Source organism: Strigops habroptila, chromosome 5, assembly GCF_004027225.2.
Source record: "Strigops habroptila isolate Jane chromosome 5, bStrHab1.2.pri, whole genome shotgun sequence".
NCBI lineage: Eukaryota > Metazoa > Chordata > Aves > Psittaciformes > Psittacidae > Strigops > Strigops habroptila.
Window position 1 is genome coordinate 61,240,506 of NC_044281.2, and position 13,891 is coordinate 61,254,396.

Below are 13,891 nucleotides of genomic sequence, written 5' to 3' on the forward strand. Positions count from 1 at the left end.
TACAACTAATCAACTGTGCAGCATTATCTGTCCTCTGAGCTGTGGTTTACCTTAGCTTAGGAAATAGTTTGACAATCTCCCAACAAGCTTGCTGTTTCTAGGATGGGTTTCAACTTGTGTGACCCCACTGTAGGAAAGGACAAACTGAAAATGCAGCTGCTTCTGGGCCAGGTACAAGGTAGAAATTGAATTACAACACAGTGAAGTGGAAGGGGAATTTTTGAGGAAAATGAAGCATCACACGTAAAGCCCCTAAAAATCATCAGTCTTTAAAGCTAAGAGAAAACATGGCAGTTACCCTGTCTGACCTAACCTCCCTCCTCAATTCTTGACTGAACTTGAACAGAACTTCCTAAGCTAATTTATGTTATGAGAGCATATGAGGTTACCAGCTTTTTCCACAGGTGGTTCATGGCACCCTATTTGTCAGCAGAATTGAAGGAGTTATTTGTTTTGCCTCAGCTTGCTTTGCAGTTTCCTTGACTTGCTTGGAAACCTCGAAGCCCATGAGAAATTTTTAGAGTTCTCAGATGCCACCAGTTCTGACAATTTGTAAATCCTTACAAATCCTGTGGTTTGTAAATTGCAGGTTTTGGAACAACAGGCAGGACCTCTGCTTGCTTTTGTTGTTGTGTTTGTTTGGTTTTTTTCTACTTTAAATACTTTGAAATTTACCATCAACCTGGCTGATGATCAGGGCAGTGTATCCTGGGGTAATGAAGGGAGGAGCAAACCACAATGGGCTTTGAAGCAGAGGTCTCAGAGAATCTAAGTAAGTTAAAATGCCACTAAAATTCTCCTATAACTGCTCAGACTTCTCTCTTTCAGCATACTTGCTTTTTTCATTTACACTAATGGAAGATTACCAATATTGTAGTGCTGGTAATAGACACCGGAACAAATATGGCATCTAAATAGCTCCCTAATTTAAAGTTAAATTCAGAGGGGTTTGACCTAAAGCTCAACAAAAGCTCCCCAGGGATTCCCTATACACACACACACAAAATACACCCTTCGGGGAGGGCCGGGGCGGAAGGCAGTGACAGACAGCGCAGGAAGTGGCTCTTGGAGAGCCCTTCCACCCGTCAGTCAGAGGCTGCTGCGAACCCGGAGCTTCATGCACCATCTCAGTATTTGATGGGATTCACATTCTCTCAGATTCGTATGTGATGAATAATGCAAGTGTGTTGAATCAAGCCAGAGGAAAGTTGTTCTTTTTCCAGCTTGTTATTAACTCCTTGTTGTATAATGTACTTGACATAAGTTTGCTCTGCATTTTAATATGTGGGGAGATGATATTTGTGAGTAATTTTACTGTTACATGTGCTTCTCTTTTATATTTCAATGTAAATTAGAGAACAAAAAAGTATCCTTTCCCCTTGGTTTTGCCCCCTGCTTAATGCAGGCACATTTCCTATACTGGGTATTCTGCGGTTTTTGCATGCTCTAGCTTTGAAAGGCTCCAGTGATGGTGCTTAATCTGAAGAAAGGTACTCATTACTGCGATGTGTTTCTTGATATTCCATCTTTATTTCCCATTTTTATAGTTAATGCTATCACAAGTTCATATGTGTCCTTGAGACTGTTCAAAATATTTTCCCTTCTCTGTTGTTAAGACTAGAATATAGTGCATAGCTTTAATTTTTGTCCACTGCTTTCATTCTTGCTAAACCAAACTGCATTTTAATTGTGGTTTATCTTCAATCCTTCAGAGACACCCATTTTTGCAATTTAGAATAAGTGTATTTTGAGAACAAAGTCCCTTTTTTCCTAAACAGCAGTGAGTGTTTAATCTCAGAGCTTTCCAGAAGTTTAAACAACTTCTGTACACCCTTCTGAAGGCGCACGCTGCTCCCAGATTTTCAGCTCCAGCCAAAGGAGATTCCAACTCTCCAATTCCAATTTCGCAGGCACTTCGGGGGATTGCTGCTTTCCAGGACACTGAGCAAGACTGGGCTCCTGGAGCCCTCTGCTGGGCACATCACAGAAGGCAGACAACTGGAAGCGTAAGTCATTAACTCTGAAAATGCTATTGCCGTGCTCTCATATTCCTTTCGCAGCTGATTACAAATGTGCTTGATTTGAAATCCAAAAGAGATTTATTTCCATTGCTCCTGGGAAAAATCCTGTTACAATTTCAGAGTCGTACAGGTAAATTAATCTGCATCTTGAGGTGACAATTAGATTTATTAGAGTCTTTTTGTCTTTACTCTTCCTTGGTAACAGGAAAGTTCTACACAAATATTTCCTTGGTTCTTACTGCTACACGTACAGCTTATCACAGCTACAAAGGTCTTGTAGTCAAATGACAGACAATTCTAAGGTTGTCTGTGACAAAAGGGTCTGTTTCATTCCTGTATTGTGACTTACTTAGCTTTGTAGTGTTCACAGGTATAAAAATGTATTCTTTTTGTGGCAGAGAAATGAGCAATTTATCTAAAAATAAATAGCAAAGTACATTAATAATAAGTAAATGAATAATTTGTCATATTTCTGTCAGGGAACTCAGTGTGCTTTCCATTTGTGGTTTATAATTTTATATACAGTAGGCTGGAGCACAGAAAGATGACATCTGTTTCCAAAAGTCTCAGTGTAAGTCTGTGTTAGAGCCAGCAAAAGGAATCAGGAATCTGTATTCCCTGTCTCATGCTACAGTTAGAAGTGGGCTGCTTGGAACCAGTTGTGGGAGGGAAAAGAAAAACAGAAAAGGTGAACAAAGGGTTTTTCCAGTCCCTGATTACATATTGGGCCAAGCCAGTCTATAAGGGGCCAGGGTGTCTTGAGCTGCTCCTTCATTTTGGCCAACTGTAAAGGAGCAATAAAAAGATGCTACCAAAGAGCCCTGAAGAGGCTTTTGTTCTGCAAAAGGCCCTCGATGCTGTTATATGGGATGGTGATGTACTTAAGCCAGTGGAAGAAGTAATTCTAAAGTTGGTGGTAGTTATAGCAAAAAATTTCGCAGCTGAGAATATCAGATGATTCCACAGCTACGAGGAGCTTTTAGGCTGCTGAGTTCTTGGACATGGTTGTCCTGGGTGCAGGTCATGTCAGTGTGCTGTGCTCTACACTGCACAGCTTTTCTGAGCTGCTGGTGGGTGCAGCTAGTCCAGTAATGAGCAGGGTCTCAGCCACGTACGGCTCTCACTACACACACTTATCTTATTCTTTGGCAAGTGTAGCACAAGGCTTTCTCAGTAGTGTTCCCAGCCTTGGACAACAGTCTGCTACTAATGGATGTTGTGGTGTTCTGAAGCAACTGACATCGGCAGCATTAAAATGTTGTGATTCTTGCATTTTAGCTGTGAATGCAGACCCTACTGCCAAGAAGAATTTTCTGACCCGACAGTGCTTCTTCTCAGCCATGTGCCAATATAGATATTAGACAGTTTGCCAGGCCAAGGCCAAAATGTTTTAAATTTAATTTATTGGAAGCTTGTTAGTTTGTCATGTGTATTATAGATAAAATATTGACGGGATCTGTCATACATGAAAGATATTTTTGTCTTCTATTTTTTGTAGCAGGTAACTCGGGCAATATTCAAACATGAAGGCTTTCCCTAATTTAGAGGAATTTTAAGAACTGGAAAATTAGGTTACATATCTAGCTATATTTGAACATTCTCCAAATTTACATAACAAATGCCTGACTTTTGCAGTTGGAGAGGATCAGAACATGATTTAAGCGCTCTGTCTTACTGCTATCTCTAATTTCTTTTGTTCCATTGTATTTCTTTTGTTTGGATTTAATGGCAAAAAATCTATTTCTGTACTGGAAAGAGCTGAGGACGCTTGGGTTCTGATCCTCGCCTCTCTGTCTTTAGCTATTTATCCTCACTTCACTGATAGACAAAGGAAGGCAAGCAATATTTGGCCTTTTTTTCTTAAAACACTTGGAGATCTGCTCCTGGAAAGTGTATTAAAAAGCTACACATTTCTTGTGTATGATGTAGCCTTTCTTTAACATACCCAACCACTTCATCTGGGGCAGACTCAAAAGAGGAAATGGACTTGGCTGGGATAATGTACCTACCTGCAGACCATTCTGATTAAATTGTACATAATATATTATACTTGAGTAAATCACAGAATAAAAATTAACACAAGTGGGTTTTTTTTTTTTTTTTTAAAAAAGGATGCTGCCTTCAGGAGTTCCCTGAAGAGTTCCAGCAATTTGTGTCTTTCAGATTCTGATGGCTCTTATTTCCAATATCTGGAAAATACTTCCTGGCTGTGCATCCAGTTCCTTGTCTTCTTTCGCTGCCCTGCTCTTGGAGGGTTCTGCTTTTTAGATTTGACTGGCACAGAGAAGAAGAGGAAAAATGAGTTTGAAAAATTAGGGTTAGGAGACAAATCTGTTGTGCGCAGCAGTGAACAGAAGTTGCAGTATTGAGAGCAGGCATGGCTTTTGAAGAAATGTTTAGTAATTTCAGTCAGATTTCCACAGGTACATGTTAGTAAAACTCCTGGAACAAGTGTCCAGTGGAGGATGAATGCTGTTAAATGTAACTTGCCCTCTTCTAGTTTGGGCTGTATTATAGAAATTATCCTCTTCATATAGCACAGTTTGGTTAACAAGAAGGGTAAGTTTACTCCCTTTTTTATTTTACTGTACTACTAATTGCTTCCCCATGGGATCAGTTAATCCTGCAGTTTGGGAGAAGCACACTCATTTCCTTTCCTGGTAGCCCAGTTATTTTGCTTGCTGTACAGGACCGAGTCCTTGACCCTGGTTTGTGGGCAGGGAGTGGACTGATCTGTGCGAGAGCAGTGCCAGAGCAGAGGAAGTGGCGAGGGATGCTGATGAAGAGCAGTGCCGTAGCTGAGCACTAGATGCCACTCTGAGGCCGCCGTAGGAGCTTTGCAACTCTGCAGCACCTCGGTGGAGAAGGCTGGGAACGTCAGCTCCCGGAAAGCCCCATGTGGGAAGGGAGACAGGCCGTGCTCCTCGCATTGCATACCCCTCCAATGACGCTAACAGAACAAATAGCGAAAAGGTGAACCAGGGGCCACCGGTAGTGGATTCAGGGCCACAGCAGGTGCTTCAGATGGGAACTAAACCTCCAGAGTTAGCAAATAATCTCCCAGCTTCAATGGCTTTGTGCACAGGTGTCCTCACTTCTGACCTATTAGCCAGATGGGCTCAGAAGGAAGGAGGAAGAGCGAGGTGAAAGGGCAGTTGTAGCTCACTGGATGGGATTTCATGAGAGTTTAAGGATGATCTGAAGACCTGCGGGTAGGTCTGTAAAAGTCTGTGGCGATAGAATTGGGGTTAACAGTCCCCTCTTTCATAATTCCTATCCATGTCTTAAACATTGCAGCATTGTGCTGAGAACCAGACATCAAAACAGTCTATAATCTGACTAAACTAATAATGGGCATGAGTCACAAACGTCAGCATGGGTTTTGTGCAGCTCAGAAAATGCAGGGGTATCTGAAGAAAGGTTTGGCTTGCTGTCAAGATAAGAGGCTAGTTGTGGAATTTGGATTCAGATCAAGGCTGAAATAACTGAAGTTTTGATGGGGCAGCATCTTTTCTGGGAAGTCAGTCTGCTTTACTGAACAGTTTGAAAGTGAACACTGCTAATGACCCACAGTATACATCTCTGTTTGTACAATGTAATGTTAACAACTTGAGCATGTTGCTTCAAAGTACTGAAGAGGCTTCCTGAATAGGGGTAGTGAAAGCAGAGAAAGATAAATAAGTGTTTTCTATGGAATGATTTACCAGTACAAGATCAGAGTTTTAAGTTAACTGTGTGGCTTGTAGTGCTCAGCCTTGAAGATGAATACATGTCAATCTGGAGGAAACAGGAACTGATAAATCCTGGTAAAAATCCTAGTCATTGATGCATATTATTTCTCTTCAATTACTTGGTATTCCTCCATAATCAGGAATAGCATGTGATGCATTGCTAAGTGAGTTCTGTTGGTCTCAAACAGCAGGCTTCTAGAGAAAATAAGATCTTGGCTGCTACTAGCTACAGGAGTTTTTTAGGCAGGAATGGTAGAGGTGCATGTCGCACAGCTGAGGTTTTTGGAGTGCTGACTTGCAGCAGCGCTTTGGTGGCCTGTAGTCTTCTGCAACCCTCCCATGTGAACTGTGATTGGATCCAGCCTTGGTACAGTAGAAAATTGCTCTTGGCAAAGTGCAAGTATAATGCCTTGTTTGGCTGTTTTATTCTCTGTACCTGTTGGTCTGTACAAAGAATAAGTATCTGTTACAGTAAATATCTGTTTGAGTTATCTCACATGACAGAGGAATGTATTTTTGGTGCTGAAGTTCCTGTATTTGCTCCTTGATGACCATCTTAAGCATCTGTTATTGGGGGTCATAAACCTTACTAGTGAAACATAACCAGTGCGGACTAGAAATTGTGTGGTATGTTGGTAGCCTGGCAAAATGGTTTCTAGTAAAAAGCAAAGGAAAGAAATACTCTGTCTCTCCTGCCACCATCTACCTTCTGGAAAAACTACCTTCTAGCAGAGTGATTGTTCAGTAATGTACAGAAAGCTCATATATGTCTTTCTGTGTATCTATGAATATGTGAAGTGTATTGTCCTGTGGTTGCCTAATCCCAGTAAGTAATCCAGGTGGGGTCTCTATGTGTGTGAACTAAAATCCCTACAGGGACTTTAGTCGGTCAGTTTCTGTTTTCCCTAACTTACATTTGAATGTAGAAGTGGATACTTTGAAGTAGAGCATTCTTAGATAGTAAGGAAGGAGTTTGCTCTTTTGCATTTATATTACGTGCCCTTGCACACACGCTTTTTTATCCATGAAGCCACCCAAGTCCTAACCTGGAATTTCAAGCTTTTCCGTTGGCAACATCCATCTTCTGTGGCCCTCCTCATATTAGCATTGATCTTCAGGGGAAATAGAGAACACGGCTGTGTTATTATATACCCGGCTGCAATTTCTGTTCCAGTGATTGAGTGTACATACAGAATTTTTGAAACATGGCCATTCTAACTTATTTTGTCTTCCTGTCAATAGCATGGCACTTGTCCAAATTATGGGTCGATATCAGCTGATCTTTTTATGTTAAACTGCAATGAAGTTGCCTCTCTTATTGGAGATGTGATCTTGCTCCAGGCAATGCTTTTAACTGGGAACTTTTGGAATGGAAATGGGGGAGAGGGGAAAGGGAAGCAGAGGAAAGACACAGGGAGGAATGAGAAAAAACTGGGGGTGGGAGAGAAATAGCAAAAAAAGTACAAGGTAGGAACAGAGGAAGAGCAGAGGAAGAGGAGGACTGGGTTATGAGGAGAGCTGGCTTATTAGGACTTGTGCTAGCATGGATAAGAACTGTTAGCCTCTACTCTGTTGTTGAAGTACTGTCAAAAAGCCAGTGGTGGACACTAGGAGTGAAAGCCTGGCTCTCTGGAAATTTCAGGCAACTTACCTTTACATTCTACTTGTGGTTGTCTCACTCCATTTCATATAGTTTGTTAAATAATTGAAAGAACAGAGGAAAAATGGGATGAGGCAAGGAGTGGGGAATGAGAGATGTAAAAGGGGGTATTAGAGCAGCTGTTCTTTCCCTTGCATAGAAGCAGTGCAGGATCATCTATATATTGGCTTCTCCAGGTCTTTATCTAGCTCTGAAGAGTTTCAGGGTATCAGTGTTGTGCGCTAGCTGTAGCACAGAGCAGGTGAATGCCTGTCCCTTCATAGTGCTGCCCTGCTTTTATTTTATTCTTGTTTCACTTAGACAAAATGTAGAGGGGAATTTTTGTAATGCCATTTCTAGGGTAAAAGGTTTGTGGAAGGAGATGGTGTGTCAGGCTTTTAGAAGTGTGTGCGTGTGACTGTATTTATTTTGTAGGGAAAAGCAGCGAAGAGAGGAGCTTTGTGAGTCTGGAACTGATAGTGGCTGAAGTTAACAAACACTTTCTTTTCTAGCAGCAAAGCGATGCTGATATTTTGGTGGGGTTGTTTGTGAATAATTTAAGAATAAGTTGGTTCCTTTTGTGGCCTCTCTGACAACTGTCTCTGAGCCACTCTCTGTTACCTCAGGTTTGTGTATGCTTGCTATGGATATGTGCAAGCTGGAGAACCCAGAAATACTTCAGAATCCAAGTGTGTCTCACTTGTGTCTTTGTCCCATGTGGAAGGGGAGGGCTGAGGCCTGAGCATACACCAGTTCTCCCTAGTTTCTCCGTGGAGGCAGGTAGGCGCAGCAGTAGGGAAGAGCAGTGGGACATGCCAGCCTGGTCCCTGAGCTGGCTGACACAAGGGTGGGGAGCCACCACTGCAGTAGAGACCCTTTGCTTAGAGTATATGTATCCAGTCTTGCGTTCTCCAGACTATGTGAAGTTCCCTGATTCTTCCACTGGTTTCCTTGGTCTGTAGTCCCAAATACCAGAGCTTCTGTCTAGTTGTATCTACGAGATTGTTAGTTTCTACCTTGTTTTCTTCTTGCCTTAATCTTTTTCAGTCCTATAGAGCAGGATAGGAAAAACAGCAAAACACATCCACACGTATATTGGTTTTTATCTGCAAGGGTATTCTCTAATACTTTTTAGTCTCATTATCTCACCCTCCTTGATTAGAAGGATATTTCAGTGCTGTTTTGTCTTGGCACTTCCACAGATTGATTGGTAGCTATATGAAAGCACTATTAGAAAAAAAGAATCTTAACCATCTTACCCCAGTGACCATGATGTGAACAGTTTGCAATAAAAAGAGAGACTCTTTGCATGAAAGTGAGCAGAGTTCTTGGATCACTCCAGTTTGAAAATTAATTAGGGGTATTTTGTAGGAGACCTGAACCTTCTTTGCTCTCATGAGAAAGCATGAGAGCATTCAGCCTTGTTCTTCATTCTCCTCTTCTTTTTTTCATACTCTGCATTACCACCGCTTCTGTACTCCACCCCAACCCCACCTTTTCCCCCCCCCCTTCCTCCACCACACTATACCGGTTTATAGCTCTTTCTGATTCAGGAAGCTGTGTATGTACATATTTCTAAATGTTATTACTACTCTTAGTTACTTTATGGGAGCATTTAGAATGATCCATAGAAACAGAGAGTATTGCATTTGAGAAGCACACGGCAAGATCTTTATAAGAATTTAAAATGATTGAGGGCTGATTAAAGAAAAAGAAAAACCTGAGATAAGGGAAATTGAGGAACAAAGCAAATGGTTTGTTTACTGTTGGAGAACTGAGTTTGGAATTGAATTTATATTGCAGCCTCATATAGATACCTTTAATCCCAAGGATATGTCTTCCCTTCTCAGAGCCTTAAGCAAAGAATGTCTGAGCAAACCTCTGTGTTTCAGGATGGTTATAGAAAAAAGAAAGTTAAGACCGTGTAACTATGGTAGTCAAGATGATTTCAAAGTTTAAATCAGTCTCTAGTATCCTATCCAGTTTTAGTGTATTACACTACTGTGTCCCTATGATTTTTCATTAGGGAATTTATATAGCTGTCTTTTTTAAAAAGTCCTGAAAAGCTAAAGATTGGCCAGCTCTAACCTGGGGACAACTTTACAGCAGTTCTGTGCCTCCAAGCTTACAGTATCCAAATATATCCAGAAACTTTCTGGGTTTTAAAGCCTTGGTAAGTGATGGCAGTGTTGGATGACGTGTTGGTAAATCTGGATGCTGAAATTCTAAATTCCGACAAATTGTTCCTTCTCGAGCAAGAATGAGAACTTAAAAATGTGAGCACTTTGTATTCAACTGCAGTGAGAGAAAACCTCAAGCACTGGTTGGGGTCTGTGGAGCGAATTTAAGATTTTGATGATCTTAAACTGTCAACTTTAAAAAAAAAACAACCCTTAGTACATGGAATATTTTTTGTTATGAAAAATGGAATTTTTCATATGAACTTAAACATGTTGATTTCATTATGTTTAAATTAGTGTAGCTCGTCAGAAGTGTTTGCTCTCTGAAAAAAGATTTGTTGCTCTGAATCTACATTTTTTTCATCTGGAAAACATCTAAAAAATTCCAAGTAACTGTAATTCCTGGCAAAGAAAGTATGGGGAAGCTGCCACTTTTGCATCCAAGTCTTCTGCAGCCTGTATTGCTGCTTTAATCACTTTAGTAGTGAGGGGTGAGAGGGAGGAAATAAGATTCGTACCTAGCTTTTACATCTGTTGGTGTAAATCAGCATAGCTGCACTCAAGTCAGTGAGATCTGGCTGATGATGTGCTCTGAACTGTGCCATTTTTCTTCTAAACCAAGAAAAGCACTGAAAATACGTAGACGTTAATACGTTGTACGACAGGAGATGGCATTTGCTTCAAACTGGGAAGGAAGGTGGAAAAGGCAAGAAGCAAAGCTGGAAGTTGTGCAGAGAAAAAACCCAAACAAAAAAAGACCTCAGAAAACCTCAAACCCCACCCCAAGCCCAACAAAGACGTAACTTGCCCTTGCTACTAAAATCTTGTTGTAGGAGACTTGGCATCAGTCACAAAGCAGATGCTGGCAATGCTCTGGCTCAGCAGGGGACTATAAACACATGTCCCAAGTCCCACACTTTATGTGACTATTTACACAAGCGCAAAGTAACTGGAAGTGGTTATCCCTGATAGCTGGTGCTCGTCAGTACTCAGCCTCCACTCGCTTTGCTTCACTGTTAGGGGCAATGAGTGAGTGTTAGTAGGAGTGAGCAAAACTGAGAAAATTCAGCCCAAGGGAAAACAGGTGGAGTTTTGGATGTTGAAGTAGGATATTCCCAAGAACTTGCCTGTTGGTTTGTTTGCAGCACAAAAAAAAGTGGGAGGATAATTCTTTTAATTTAAAAGAGACATTTTTTCTTTCTCAGGCCTGAAATTTTTGCACTTAGTGTGGTTGTCTTTTTAATTAAAAAAAGTAAAACTAAACTAAATGTTAAGAAATCGTTAAAGCTGTGAGTTTAAAGGGATGTACATTTCCTATTGGGCATAGCAAACAGAATGATTTGGATTTTCAGAAAATTAATTCTAGGCTGACAGACAATTCTGAAAGAAATTTGCAGTCAATGTAAATGTGCATTTTAGGTGCTTGCTCAATCATTCCATCTTAGACAAACAAATCCTTGTTCTACACCTTCTATGTTCTTACTTCTGAACCGTTCTATACAGAATACTCATCAGCTTGCACTGTTATGCACCGACTGTTTGATAAAGACAGAGTGAAACTGGAAAGGGGTAAATTCAGTTGTAGTTTTACATTAAAGTAAGCGAGTTGCACCACCAATGAATCTGAGCCACTACTTTGGGAATTAGAAGTCAGGCACAATAGCAGGTGTAAAAAGAAGAGGGGCGGTTATGGCTGTGGGAATATGTGGGAGAGTTGTGTGCATTGCAAGGGAATAAAAATGAGAGAAGTTCAAGACCTTGTCTGTCTTCTATTAGCAAACAGGTTACCCTCACTGGTTTAAACCCATTCCTGGCAAAATTCAGTTGATTCCAGTGGATTTACACCAGGGATTAATTTAATCTTCAGTTTTCATAGTTTTCAAGCCCAGAAGGACTATTAGCTTGTGCTCTGCCATATAGCACAGGCTGTAGAATTTCACGCAGCTACTCAGGACCAAGCCTAGTAACTGGCATGTTTTGAAAAAAGGCGTCTTTCTGGGGCAAAAAGTCTCAAGAAGTGGAGGAAGCTGCTGGAATTTTGCTGAAATGATTACTTGTGCTTTTTCTTAAGCAAGGCTGAGACTTTGGTTTTGTTCCTCATTCTGTGGTAGTCAGACTTCCTCTCTGTGCCTTAATTTCCCTGCCTATAGCTTGGAGACAGGATATTTAATCTCATATGAAAATAAACTTCAAGTTCACAGCAAAAGACTGATAAATGTGAGCAAAATATCACTCTGCATTTGTAGTCGGTTCTCTCCTCTTGCCTTTTTTGTTCTTCTGCCTGTCTCATCGTGCTTTTCCCATCCATACATTTTCACATAATGCAGTAAATAATGTGCTGACCTTCTACTGTCTTCTGATTGTATTTATTAAAATAGTATCTGCATTTTCTTCAAGAGAAATACAAATTAAAACAATTTTAGAGAAAATCACATGCATTTGTTCATACTACAGCATTTCAGGAACCTGTTTCGTTGCTGTGTAATGAGATGGGAGGTTCACAAAGTTTTTTGTTCCATGTTACATTTCCACTTTCTTTTAGTAATTACTGTAGCAAATCTATTTGCCGAGGATCTCATAGGTGTCACTTCAACTTTTGGGATAATCATGGCAATGCTGAACTTGGAATTCAGATTTCGTGTCTCTAAACACATCGTTTCAAGTGCCCAGAGACAGCGGTATATATGGCTTGCGCTATGTTTCTAACCAGGACAGACTGTGGCCTGCAACCCAGGGACTTGGCTCTGGATTGTCTCCTGTTTCAAGTTGAACATGTGTAGCTCTTGGTGCTGGTATAAGAGAAAACTGACTGATGTTTTCCTTGTTGATAAGTTTTAGGGACAGGGACTGACAGCTGGAGGAAAAGAAAGGACTTGTAACCAAATGGACCCATGGAATATAGGCACTTCATTAGAGTTCAGTATTCTAATGACAGGTACCTTAGAAGTGAGACCTAAAGATTAGATTAGATTATATGGCAAATGGAAGCCCCAGTTTCTGGTGTGATTTGCTGTCAGTAATGGTGTCATGGGCATGAGTGTCTGGAGCAATATATACATCACTGACTGGAAAGGCTCAGGAGGAGGGTGCAACTTCTCCGCTTCCTATCTTGGTTTGGCATTTGATTAGATGCTAGGATCAGTCTGGTCCCTGTTGTTTCCACCAACAATATGAGGCTCTTGCCTGCAGACTGCTTTACGAAGGGTTGGCCCCTCTCAAGCCCTACCAGCAAGGGCTCTGTAGTTGCTCTTGCTCCTGTTATTTGCTCACTGAGATACCACACCATCACTGTTGTCCTTGCCTCTGGAGATCTTAGAGATTAGTTACGGTTGCTATTTTCCCCATACCTTCTTGGTGCTTTCCATGTTCCCTCTTCAGGTGACACTCCTAGATCTTCTGCTGTTCCTGATGGCTTGGAAGGCTTGGTCCTGCGGGCTTCTCCTGCCTCTCCAGCGTTCCCCTTGCCTGGTGCTGCCCTGTTGCAGCCTCGGTCCCATGGGGCTTGTGTGTCCTGCCTCTCCAGCGTTTGCCTTGCCTTGCAACACCTTAATAAAAAGCTTTCCTCCCTTATCTCCTCTCTGCTGCTGTGCCACTGGGCTGGGGATCGGGTTCCCATCTCTTTCACACGCACACCTGGCCATAAAACGCTGGGTTTGTTTTTAACCTCAAACCAGGGAGCTTTAATTAAAGAGACAGTGACCTCTTTTATGAGTTTGCTCGCATAGGGTTTCAGGGCTATTGTCACATACAGCTCACATAACAGAGCACTATTGCACAAAGCTCCATTTACACATCCTTCCCCGGCTTTTTTCCTCTCCTCTTTTTGTTTTCCAAACGCAGAAGGAGGTTGTTTCCTTGTTTACCCCTAGGCAAAGTTGTCTCTCATGTTAGTACCCTATGGCTAACAGTCTCTTTGAAGAGAACCTACCTTTCTGACTAACAACACATAGATGTTGTTAGACTTGGAGAAATGTTATTCTTTAATCTATGCAGGAAATAATCTTCCTCTCCCTAAATTTGCTGGATATGAGTGACTGGCTAAAATGGATCTCATCCTCTGCTCCATTCTCTCTTTAGCTAGTTCTCATACCTGTATAATGGAATTTGTGTGTTTCTTAAGACAAATACTTCTCCGTTTTCACTGTTGTATTTACCTATATCATTGATTTTCATGTGCAATAAGTAGTTGATAGCAACAAATATCATTTTTTATATATACTCAAAAATTATATGCACAGGGACAGGCAACAAAACTTGGCCACAGTTTTACACAGAATAGTTTACATGTAATTTACAGAAAAAGTTTCACAACTGCAGACA